The sequence below is a fragment of the Xiphias gladius genome, chromosome 10, assembly GCF_016859285.1.
Source record: "Xiphias gladius isolate SHS-SW01 ecotype Sanya breed wild chromosome 10, ASM1685928v1, whole genome shotgun sequence".
Lineage (NCBI taxonomy): Eukaryota > Metazoa > Chordata > Actinopteri > Istiophoriformes > Xiphiidae > Xiphias > Xiphias gladius.
Window position 1 is genome coordinate 5,140,426 of NC_053409.1, and position 12,371 is coordinate 5,152,796.

The following is a 12,371-nucleotide window of genomic DNA, read 5'->3' on the forward strand; positions in this document are numbered from 1 at the left end:
AGGAAGAGCTGCGGGGGGAAAAAAGGCTGACCCACATTTTTGTTGCGGCCTGCAATGGGACAACATTTCTAGGCCCAACCTGACCATTTACCTTAAATAGCATGTAATCGGAACAATGTGTGTTGATTGTATGCTGCCAGAGCAGATGTGATTAACCCATATTTGTACTACAGGGGTCAAGGTTTTTTTTTTTTTTTTTTTTTTTTGCTTCTGAGTAGGTTTTCGTCCTGTTTAGGCCAACAAATGGGACAGCTGCTCATCGTGTGACAACTTCACCTATAACCTGCATTCATATTTCTGCATCGCTACGCATTTTTGAAGCATGGGTAAGGAAACATCTGTAAAACATTTAAATAAATACAGTATATAGTGACTAAATGATGTCTATAGTTCTGGCTTCGATCATGCTGGATGTTACACATGACTGTGGTTAGAATGTCCCTGAGGATACAGTACGCGCTGAGTTCAGTAGAGGTCATACTATTGAGTACTCCTGATTGGAAACCATTACAATGTGTGTGTTTATGCATTTGTGCTTGTATTATAGTTCTGAGGACCAGATTTCTGCAGAGCTAAAACTGAAGACATTTTGGTACTTTTTAAGTCCTTTCTTAAGGCTGGGGTAGGTAAGACGTAGATTGTGCAAAGTGTGGTCTGACCATGTCTGAAGGCAAAAGTGTTAGTAGACAACCCTATGTCCTAGAACTTACATTTATATACAACTAATTTGCAGCAGCACACATTTATGTATTTGGTAAGTCACAAATATGTTGATACTGAATGTATCATTAAAATGTTCACAGACAATGTATTTATTTTCTGCCAAAATATCTGATCTTGCAGCACAAAATCCTCTCGTAATGACTGCAGTATTATTAAACTTGTACATGGTTACGTTTAGGCACTCAAAGGACTTGGTTAAAGTTAGGGAAAGATTGTGGTCTGGTTTAATACAGAAAAAGTTCCTGATGACTTCATAGACAACATGTTTATTTACATTTAACCAAAACCACAATCTTTCCCTAACCTTAACCAAAATGCTTATTTTGCCTAAACCTAACCACAGATTTTGGATGCCAACCCTGATCTCTGGTGTGACAGTCGTGTGCTTTATACACCTGCAATCCACCTCAACCACCTCTGAGTGACTCGGCTGCTGTAAACAAATGTAGAGCTTCATTAAATCAAAAATTAAAATTATGTTTCCTACAAATGTATTGCTGTTGCTGTTTAGTTGTATATAAATGTAATTTCAAGGAGACAGGGTTGTGATAGGTGTTCCAACTAGCCACAACAGAAGGCGGGGCAAAAACCTACTGTCAAAGACGGGGGCTATGTACAATACTTGTTCAGAAGACAAAAGCACACATTTTTGGAAAGTCTTTCCTTGAAGGCATTCATGGTTTTGCACACGTGAAAATCGATGAAAGGAGTATGAAGAAAGAGGGGAAAAAAGAGAGCTCAAGACATGCCAACTTTCATACTTCACACATCTGGCACAGTGTTGCAGTTTCACTTCACATGGGCATGAGACTTGGATTGCTGGTTTTGGACATTGCAAAAATTGCTGGTTGCAGCCTCCCTGACATTTGAGGATGAAAGAGTTTCTGAGACTGTTAGATGATAAAGTGAGCATTTCATTTGAAGCATTCTGATCCCTGTAGCGGGAATTCAGAATGAAAACAACCTTGGCTAAAACAGCACAGGTGGCTGTGCTGGTAGGGGTGTGTTGTTTAAGGTACCCGTGAGACACATTCAAAATTGTTGAAATACGAAATACGATCCTGGAAGTCAAGTAACAGATTAATTTGTTTTAAAAGATTATCAGATGCCAAAGCACTGGATAATGCTTTGTAATACTTTTTAAAACTATGGAAAGTTATCTCCGCAGCAACTATTTTATCTTTTGTTAGGACTATTACGAGGTAAACAGTAGAAATATGGCGTTTAACTCTTAACGTAATCTACCACGAATGTGTGCTTGCATGTATGTGACTGGCCAGTGCAGGGCCTAACCTAATTACATTGTGTTGCATTGCAACAAAAGTTGAGCCTGATACAACTGTTTTTTGCCAGACGACTCTGCATTGTTTGGATTGAACCCTCCTGCGTTAGCACCTCCACTGCAGCGATGAAATGACTCCATTCAAATGAAAGAAATGGCTGTGTTTTTTCACATAAGACTACCGTCTTTCTGAATGCGGTCTTACTTTTTCATGGGGCAACCAGGATCAGCCTCAGGTTTAAAGGAATAATTTTAATCAGTGGAAACTCCTAATCAGTATAGCGATACAAGCTTGAGTATGTGTTTGAATCAGATTTCAGCTGATAAGCACTAGCATTACCTCACCAAGCCTTTATTCCTATGAGGAGAGTCATGTTTGTTGGCTTGATTTCACAAGCATTTTGGGTGTGTTTTTGTGTCAACTTTTTTCAGCAGGAAATGATCAAGTATGCAGGACTCGCTAGTCAAGTGTGTGTCATTAAGATGGAGGACTACTGGTCCTGGATTTCAGAGACACGTGGTGCTGGGTGTTTGCCTGCTGGTCCAGAAGCCTGCCCTGGGCTCAGCTGGCTTTAATCAACACCATCATTTACCCCTCTTGTGGGTAATCGACGCACAATGGCCGCCCTCAGCAATGCTCCCCTCCACCTTTGCTGCCCAACACCTCTCCCCACTGCATGGTGCTATATGTATTTACATTGTCTCTCTTGCACACACACCAGTGAGAAGGTACATGTGTGCTAGTACAGTCACAACATTCACTCACCCTCTCGCACAAAACAGACCATCAAACCTCACAGCGTGGTTGAAATTTCAGTGCATATTCAACTTAAAGGTTAACAGTTATTACAATTTAGGTTTATTTTTGTAGTTTGGCCATAATTTCTATTGGTTATAATAATCTTGTACTCTCCAAAATAATTGCATATTTATTTGGAGGTAAAGGTAAAGGTGCACCCCGTAATGCCAGTAACAGTCCATTTTGCACAGTCAAACTGTGTGTGCACAACTAAACTGCAATGGATCTTTTCAGCAGGCAGTTTGGGTAAGAATTGTACAGTCCAGCTTTATTTCCTCTTCCAAATACTATTTGCTAACCTGCAGGTTTGTTTAAAACCTGTCTGGTCGTGTGACTGTTGATATTTCATGCCCTCTCAGACTTTGTTCAGCAAATAGCTTTAGTTTATTGCTGTTATTATTCCTGATTGGAAAAATGACCAAAACTACTAAAATATGATCCAAGTTTTTCTAACCTGGAATTATCCTGTGCGTTTTCTTTGAATGTTCTATCTACATGCAGTTTACACAGTTGAGCAGTGTAGCACAGTAGCAGATATGAATATCTCTTTGATATCTCTTTGTGCACTGTGACATAAAAGGGAAAGAATGAAGTGAAAAATTATGATTGGGTTCTTATCAATTTAGCTTGGGGCTAATCTCCACTCACTTGGTTTGTGTAATTATGTGCTTACAACTTCCTGCAGACAGGGATGAGTGTTGCTTAGCAGTCAAAGCACTGGAGTACTCCTGACCCAGCCCTGAAACTCTGCATTTCAAGGACCCTTTGTCTCAGTATATTCCTCTCAGCCACTGAATGAACATGTTGACCCAGCGGACAACAGCATAATCCATGTGACAATCCACCGCAGAATAATTCTTAGGGAGCCTCCTCTCAGCTGGGAAACAGGATGCGGCAAAGGGCTACTTAACTTAGGGGGATAGTAAATCAGTGTAATAGCATGTCTGACTCTTCCCACCAAATAAGCGGCAGCTGGACAGACAGCCTCTCTGTGTGGTTAGTTGGAACACGAGGAACGTGTGCTTGAGTGATGCTGTTGGTTCAAAGGTCAATGGTTATTTGGCCTGGCAAATTTTCTAATATGTTGCATGGGAGAAATCCTTCATATTTGCTGCAATTGTTTTTGGGAGGACTGTGATCGATCCATGGATGTGGCTAAAGGTCTTATTTTTTTGGAAATGATTTGGGGATGTTACTGTTAAATTAGCTGTTTTTCCCTTTCACTATTGGAAATGGTGCATGTTTCCTACAACATTAAGACGTGATAGCCACTGGATTCGTGTTGGAATGAACAGCAGCTCAGGACAGACTGTTCTGACCTACTGTAGAGATAAACAGGAAGTGTTTGTTATTATTCCGTAATCTCTGGAGAGCTTATAAGATAGTTTCAGTGCAGTACAGTGCAACACCCAGCTAGAACATCATTCCAAGCATTACATCTACCAAGAAGGAGAAAGAGAGGGATTAAGAAAAAATTGTCAAAAATGGCAGTTGGGATTTATTTTCAGCAGTGTAGCTCAGAGTAAACCGTGGCTTTAGCTGGGTTGGTTGGACCCATTATGGTCAAGCCAGACCAAAGGGTTTGAGAGCAAAATTGGTGGCCTATTTTTAGGCATTCCACTTCCTCTGGTTTGTGATAAAATCTTTTGAGAGAGGATAGAAGTTTTTTTTTTTTTTTTTTTTTTTGGGGGGGTTGTTGCCTTTGCTGTCACAGTGTTATAGAAATGCATAATTAGAACTGTGTTTTGTTTACTTTGCTTATTTCTGCACATTATGACATCAGCTAATTATCATAGCTCCTTGGCCACGGCCTATCATTAGCTAATTAAAATTTGGGGTGCGTGTTTGTTTGAAGCTCTTAACTGCAACTTCTGCAGTAGTGAACAACAAATACCCTGACCACCCTTAGTCTAAGGTAACATGACCTTGGCCGTTCAGACAGCACTGTCTGTGTCCAATGGTGCCACTGGGTTCGAAGAGTTCCCCACCCTTAACAAGAGGTCAAGGGTCAAGAAAAAAGGCCATAAGGCCATGGATGCAGACACACACCTGTTCACAGGGGGCCTCCTTTAGCATAACAGATCACTCCCAGATGTTTTTATGGTGATACTGTGACAGCCATGAGTGGGGGGTATCCCTTGCAACTGCACTGTTTAGAATTGGACTAAACTTTTCAATCACACTTCCCAGACATGCTCCACCATACATGGCCATGTGCAATGCTTTTGAGGGATGTAAAAGCTTGATTTATATATATGTTTTGAATGGATTTTAAGAAGGTACGTTCTTACACCTGGAAAAACTCTGATGGATCTAATTTTTGGTTCAGTCTCTGTTCAGCAAAGGAGGAACTCATTCTGAAAAGTCTATCCTGAAAAGATAGGTACTTTTGAACAGTTTCTTTTGAATGGTGGGATAGAAATGGTGATAAATTGTAATGTCAGTCATACAGCTGAGGTTACACTTCCCATGTCATCAGTATAATAACAACTGGAATATATAACCCTTGCTTTTGAATCGGAGCACTTGGAAAAAGAGAGGTCATTTTCTCTCAGGAAAAAAGACTGGTGGTAAAACTATTAGTATTATCTGTCAGTCTATATTCTCCCATTTACAGTTTATACACCTGAACTCATTGTGGCCAAAGAAGAGCTGAGAAGTGATGTATTATAAGGAAAGTATGGTTTTCTTCTGGGCCCTTTGTACTTTGCATTTCATATTTCTAAAATCTTAGGGTGTCTGCTATCATGGTAAAATTGTGCATCACTGCATTTCAACACGGTTGCTCTACGAGATGAAATTATTCAGACATTATTCAAAGTCTAATAGTGATGGCCTTCATACCCAAAGATCAGGGCGTTACATTATTGGTTAACATGATGAAGCTGTCACGAGTCAGTCAATGGAAAGCTGGACAATTGTCCATACATGGCAGCATTTAGCTGGCACATACCCAGTCAGACAGCAGAGGTATGGCGGGAGCAGGCAGTTGGATGACCTCTGACCCTGCCCAGTCTGCCTCTGGGACAAAAGAGCCATTCAGATGCCCAGTACTTTTGCAAAACAACCCAAAAGCACTCAATACTCAGTAAAAGAAAAAAAAAAAAAAAAAGGTAATCCTGTTGAAACATTTTACTCTCAGTTAAGATTGAAAAAGCAGTTGATAGTCTCATATTTGTAATGGAAGAAAATAAAGAGTTAAGTGCATCCTAGGAGTAGCAAGTAAGAATTTATACAGGAGGTATGTAAATAACAAAGACAGGAAAGAATGTCACCATAAGAACATAGAGACAAAAATTTGATTTATGGTTTATGGCTTTACTGTAATTAAGTTACTTTTCTGCTGCAGGCTTTTAGAAAGATGCATAGTATAGTGTTCCGCTCTCACTATTTATAGTTAACATACAATTACACCATGTACAAAAATATCCCCACATGTTTATGGTGTCATGAGTTCAGGCTTTGGACAGTGGCGGTATTTTTTTCAGTGGCAATTTATCTTTGTGCGGGCGTGAAAGGAATGGTTGTGTGTAAAGTGCTTTCACAAGGAATTCCTTACTTAAACAAAAAAAACTTAAATGAGAGCTGCCTGGTCAAAAGAAACCCTAAATAATGCATTATGGAACAACACATCGTAAAACATGACTGTTTGCCATGTTAGCTCTGGCATCTGCCAGTTTGGAGGAGGACTTGCCACGCCAACCCTGGAAAAACTGCTTCAGATGCCAGTATCTGCAGTTTTAAACACTTCTTTACAGCTTCTCGTCCAGCTGTGTCTTCGCCTGTTATCAAGTTGACTGCCTCTGCATATGAGAACTCTGAAGGAGAAAGTGTGGTTTATGAGCTTGAAGGAGACCACCTTGGTTGACCCACTTCTTCTTGTCCAATATTCCGTTCACCTTTTGTCCAACTCCACACCATGTGCCAAGTACCTATTTACTGCTCCCCGTGACTAAATTTAGCACTTTTTAGCCAGACGGTAATTGTTCCTGCACTTGTTACTGTGCTGGTGAATTTTTGTTTACGAAAGATTGCTGCGTGGAATGTTCAATGGACTCTTTCATCCACCTCCTCAGTGGTTAAAGGAGGGTTTGGAGAGCAGCTCAGTAAGCTTCACCCAGCTGATTGACAGGTTACTGGCAGGTTGTCTGGTGTTACGTGCCAATTAATCACGCACAGATCTGCGAAGAGGAAAGCACCCTACCTGAAGTCTCAGTCTCACTCAACATACTCTGCAGCTGGTTTATCAGTCATGACATTTGTCATCCAGTGTGATATACTGTAGGTAACTACCAACCTCACTTGTGTTTAAAAGAATTACCCAGGGGCGGGGCAGTGCAAGTGCACCGAAACCCAAGTCTGTTAAGGCCACGATCTGCAGTCATCTTCATGGCACACAGAGTGACAATGTGGAGTTTCAGATGAGTCTGTAAACTCTTTTTGTCTTTCTTTCTGCAAAAATGCATGTTGTCGAAGACGTGAAAACAAACACAACCTCTAAAAAAGAAAACGAGAAGAGAATGGCCTATTCTTTTTTCCTCTTTTTTAAGGACGCATGATTGTTGTCAAAAGCAGGTCTCAGTTTGTGTCAATTAACCAAGTTATGATAGAAGATACAGAGGGAGCTGAAGAGCACTTTACTACACTGGAGCTTTAGCTTAGCTCATTCCTCAGCGCTTCTTCCCTTGTTTTGGGGATGGAGATATTACCCTAGAGAGAGAGAGAGAGAGAGAGAGAGAGTAGAAGTGATGCAAACCTTACTGTTGATGCTGCACAGAAAGAGAAAGAAAGACATGGTACGGGAAGTGGGCGTCATGGAGATAAGCTGGTTCTGTCTAAGAGCCAGGCTAATGAATGTGTCCTCAGGGCTCCCTCAGGAATGCATCCAGGCATTACCACCAGCAACTTGGTGTCATCTGCCTTCTTTCCCTAGAGAAGGATGACAGATAGTACTATGACTACCCCTTTCTCCACTCTTTGGGATATCAATGGCTCCAGTTTGCGTGTGTGTGAATTTAAATGCCAGTTTCACAAAGAATGGATGGTGGCTATCGTATGCATTTGGGTCCTCCTTTATAGGCTATGTGACAGATTTTTCTTTTTGATTAATGTGCACTGGTATTTTTATGGAGCTGTTTTTTATTGCAGACCAACTGTAAAATGTAAATGTACTTTTTTTTTTTTGCATCTATTGATTGCCCGAAACATATTTAAAGTACAGGTTCATGGGGTCAAAATGTGTCAGTTTTGCCCAAGGTCAAACAGATGAACAAACAAAGTAAGATGAAACTTCTGCATTTAACTATATTCTGATACATAAGGTGTTTTAATATTGCCATTCAGGTTCCAATTCTTCAAAATCAGGTCAGCAGCTCTTTTTATCTACCTCATATGCACATTATACAAGCAAGGCTGGAATCAATAATCTACCATTGATCAGCAATCACCAGCAGACAAGCCGTCACCTCAGCCAACCTGTGCAGCAGACAAGCAGTCTAGAGACAGATAAGATCACTCAGTATGAAGTCAATTCACATTCGACCCTTGTCTTCAAAGTGTTCGGCAGTAAAGGTAAAAATGCGCTGCCTCTTCAAATGTCAGAAAATTTGTATTGATCAGTCAGCTTTGGGTCAAGAGGTTGTCAGTGACGTTTTAAGGTCCAGATGACTGACACGTAGACATTCTTCCACACACGCTGACTGAGGTGATTAGCTGCAGGTGCTTAAATTCAAAATGAAATTGTTTGTTCCCCAACCTTGATGTTGTGGTGCTAAGAAATGTGCTAAATAGGTTCATTTCTTTTAAGCGGTGTTTTTTTTTTTTTCCAGCTGTTTTTCAGGCGTGTAATTGTGTCCAGGTCAGTACAGTGGGAATCTTGACATTTTGATGCTAATGTTTGCCCTTCCAGACCCCTCATTATATCATAGTAACATACTTGAACTCCACTTCACAGAACCTGTGGTGTTGCCTTCCAGCTGACCAACAACACACACACACACACACACACACACACACACACACACACACTTCATATGGCTGAGCTAATGGTGTGAACTTGACAAAGCCAAAAGATCTTTTTACAATCAAGCATCCCGTCTCAACTACTTCTCAATGAAAACTGATTGGACTTTAGGGAAATCCTTTTCCTGTGTGTGACAGAGGGGTAAATCCTAATCACGTATTTGGCGTGTGTGTGTGTGTGTGTGTGTGCGCGCGCTTGCATGGGCGTGTGTGCTTTTATGCATGTATTGGCAAAGAGAAGACATGACAGGAAAAGGGGTTTCCTTTGGGCGTTGTGTCTGATATCCCCCCCCTTCCACAGCATTTTTTTTTTTTTTTTTGTCTGCCCAGTGAGGCAAGGTATTGGGTGGAGTTGGGATTGCTGGTAGGGCGGGGAGGCACAGGCTGCAAAGGGTCATTTCCCTTAATCTTGCCCTCTTCCTTGGCCTCACACTGCGGGCAGAGGCACATACACACATACATACTGTACATACATGCATGTGTATTCATAGAAAATCCATCATCTTCTTGTTGACATCCACATGGATGCTGTCATACAATGGAGCTGGAATTCAGAAGGGGAGGGGAGGCGAGTGATCCAAAGACAGAACACCAGAGAGGGAGAGAAAGCAAAAGAGGGAGGGGGAGAAAGAGCAGGGACAATGTCAACAGCTCAGCTCCCAGCGCAGTCAGCTGAAATCCAGAGCTCAGCTCAGAAGCTCAGAGAGGGGAAGCAGACAAAACGCAGTAGCTTCAGCCGGGACACATCGTCGGAGTTGTGTTTCATGGAGTTTGGCCATGAAACACAGCCTCCAAATGGCCAAACGAGAGGTTTAAAGCCAAAGGATGTAGGAATGCTTTAAAATTTTCTTCTAACCATGCTTTATTGAGAAAATCTTTTTTTTTCCGTTGCTAGTGACGTGACACAATGACAATCTATCTCTCAGGGCAGCCCGTTTGAAGTGGGTAAGTAGGAGATATTCGATCTTGACACTGATACCCGTAACCCTTCCTGTAAGTAATAGCTACACGGTAGTGCTGTTTACCTAGTAGGACATTACACACATGACAGGCTACAGATGTTTAAGTGTAATGCCAGTTTACCATTTACTGCATCCTCTTGCTCAGTCCAGCCAGGAAAACACAGACTACTGAAGCCATTAAAATAAACATTACTCAGTAGGTTTAGTAGAAAGCTGAGCAAGAAAGGAGCTGCTGGGCAACGAAGGCTACTAATCCCACTAAGATGATAAAGTTTCCACATTTTTTGTGTTGTTGTAATTGGGGGGGGGGCAGTATTTTACTGTATTTTTTATTATTATTATTTTTTCTACAATGGCTTTATAGGTCATAAACAGCACCAAAACTGGATTGTGAAATGTGTGTAGTCATTACATTTCGGCTTTTTCTCCAGTGTTGTTGACGGCATGCCTTGCTTTACCCCTAAGTGTGCTGGTTCATTATATGAGCAAGGTTTTTTGCATATTGCTGGCAGTCTTGAATTCACTTTTAGCCGACATTGTTTGGAGTTTCATTTTCTTTGGAATATGTTGCATGATTTCAAGGATGGATTGGGGCTCAGCATTATTGAGGGCTGGAGGAATGAGTGAGAAGAGATTTATATCTACATTTGGTTTAATCCAAAAAACTTCTAATGTCTAGGACTTAACATAAAGAAAATGTTTGGCATTTCAAGTATTGAAGGAGGATGGTACAGCGTTGTATGTAATGGGTTCAGGACTGTTTTGGATCCTGGTCATGGGCTGATCACATATGTTCATCAATGACACAATCAGCCTTTTGGTGTAAGTAGTGGCCTGGAAGCCAGACATTCCATATATGATGTACATTTCCTCCCAGCAACAAGTCAACCCAATATGGAACTGGGGAAGCAGACTTCCACTTACCTCTAAATAAAGCCTGCTTTTGCTTGGGATATTGGTATCGCTATTTTCTTTTTCTTTTTTTTCTTTATTTTGAAATAGACCTACCACATTTCCCTTAAGGGAAGCCAAATACTCCATGGCAGCTCGGACCAAGATAAACACCCTGTACTAATCTCCCAGGCTTCCTCAATTGAAGAGGAAGCCTAGAAGCCGTGTAGTCTCCTTTTCCGTGTGGAAGCATTGCCTATTCTGGTTGAGAGGCTGTCATCTGAACTATAAGTCCTTTGCGTGTGTCGAAATCACAGTGGTGAAAGTTCAAGCACCAGCTCTCCAAATTTCCACCTGTGAAATTGGTTAGGGGTGCCTACTTAGGGTCCAGTGTTTATGGATGGAAAACTTTCCGAACAGATACCTCAGTGTTTGTGAATAATTTTTTTCTACAGGCTGGGCTTTTAAATAGCTGATATTGGAGATAGTACTGATATGAAAAGGCATAAGACAAACATTATTTCAGCAAGATTCGAAGTAATTCATTCCTTTCAATGGCTAGTGTTTGAAGGTTGATGAACCAGAGGCAAAACTCATTTATACAGTTATAGGTCCACTTATTTTCTTTGATGTCTTTTTGCATTGTGAACAAGATAGTATCCATTTCCACCACATTAAAGGCTTACTCCCCAGTCTGCTGGAAATCCTCAAACATTCACGTGTGCCAGGGGTCAAGCAGAGTGACATTGCTAAAAGATTCAGTGTGTTGGGAGGGCATTTACAAAAGTTGAGGACTCACAAATAACCTACATACACACCCTCTGCTGCCGAAAGCGCTCTCAGGGCTTTTTATATTTTATCGACCATTACGGATGCATGAACTGCTCTCTCAGGATTAGAGGGAGTGCTAGGGAGAGTTACTGAGTGACGGTTGGCCTTTTATCGCTTCAGCCCTGCTGCTGACTGGTAGCTCAACGGCCTGCTCATTAGGATAGGGATAGAGCGAGAAAGAGATGAGATCTGTAAAGCTGCTTAAATTCACTATCTGATCATTTTGATGGGATTATAATCATGTAATATTTACAGTAGAGTAGTTAGTGTCTGAGGGACAAAACTCTTTTAGGAGAGAGGCTGCTGTTCCTCTCACCCCTTCACTGGAAGTCCCCACACTGAATGTGTGTCAAATGGCACTATTGTATTTGTGCCAGTGACACACTTTCTGGGCTTAAGATGTGTAAGCATATCTTCTTTTTACAGTGCCTCAGTTCAGTGCAGTACCACTGCAGGCTATTTAAAAAAAAAAATTTGCTGGTCATTTCACAGGGCTGTCCCTATCTGTGTTGTTATAACTATCCCAGAAGAGCATTCCAGACATTACCCAGAAGCCCTCTGTCCTCTATGGTGCAGCTGTTGACCTCTCATCCAGGCAAGATTAATAGCTTAACAATGCACAATATGGAGTGCCCCAAACCACTTGCTGACATTGATAGACATATTCAAACCTTGGTGCAAAGCATGTGAAGTCAAACAATGGCAAGCTGACAAACATGTCTACTGAGAACTGCTGAGCTAAACAGTGAATGTTAGCATAAGTGTGTATGGAAACTAATTGGTGAATAGTGGTGAGTCAGTGTTTTTGTTTCATTTGAAAGTTCGAGTTAGATGAGTGCACTGTACTGATGAAATTGGTTTA

At 41.2% G+C, this 12,371-nt stretch overlaps 1 protein-coding gene across 4 annotated transcripts in view; it reads left to right on the top strand.

The window, feature by feature from the left end:
* daam2 (dishevelled associated activator of morphogenesis 2) overlaps window positions 1–12,371 on the top strand; it is a 97,549-nt gene that overhangs the window by 13,706 nt on the left and 71,472 nt on the right. Inside the window, exon 1 of one of the 4 annotated variants that reach the window (XM_040136574.1) lies at window positions 9,509–9,770. The exons of the other annotated variants lie outside the window; for them this stretch is intronic. The gene's annotated coding sequence lies outside the window, so the exon portion shown is untranslated. Of the gene's footprint in view, window positions 1–9,508; window positions 9,771–12,371 lie in introns of those variants that run through there. 4 annotated transcript variants of the gene reach the window in all.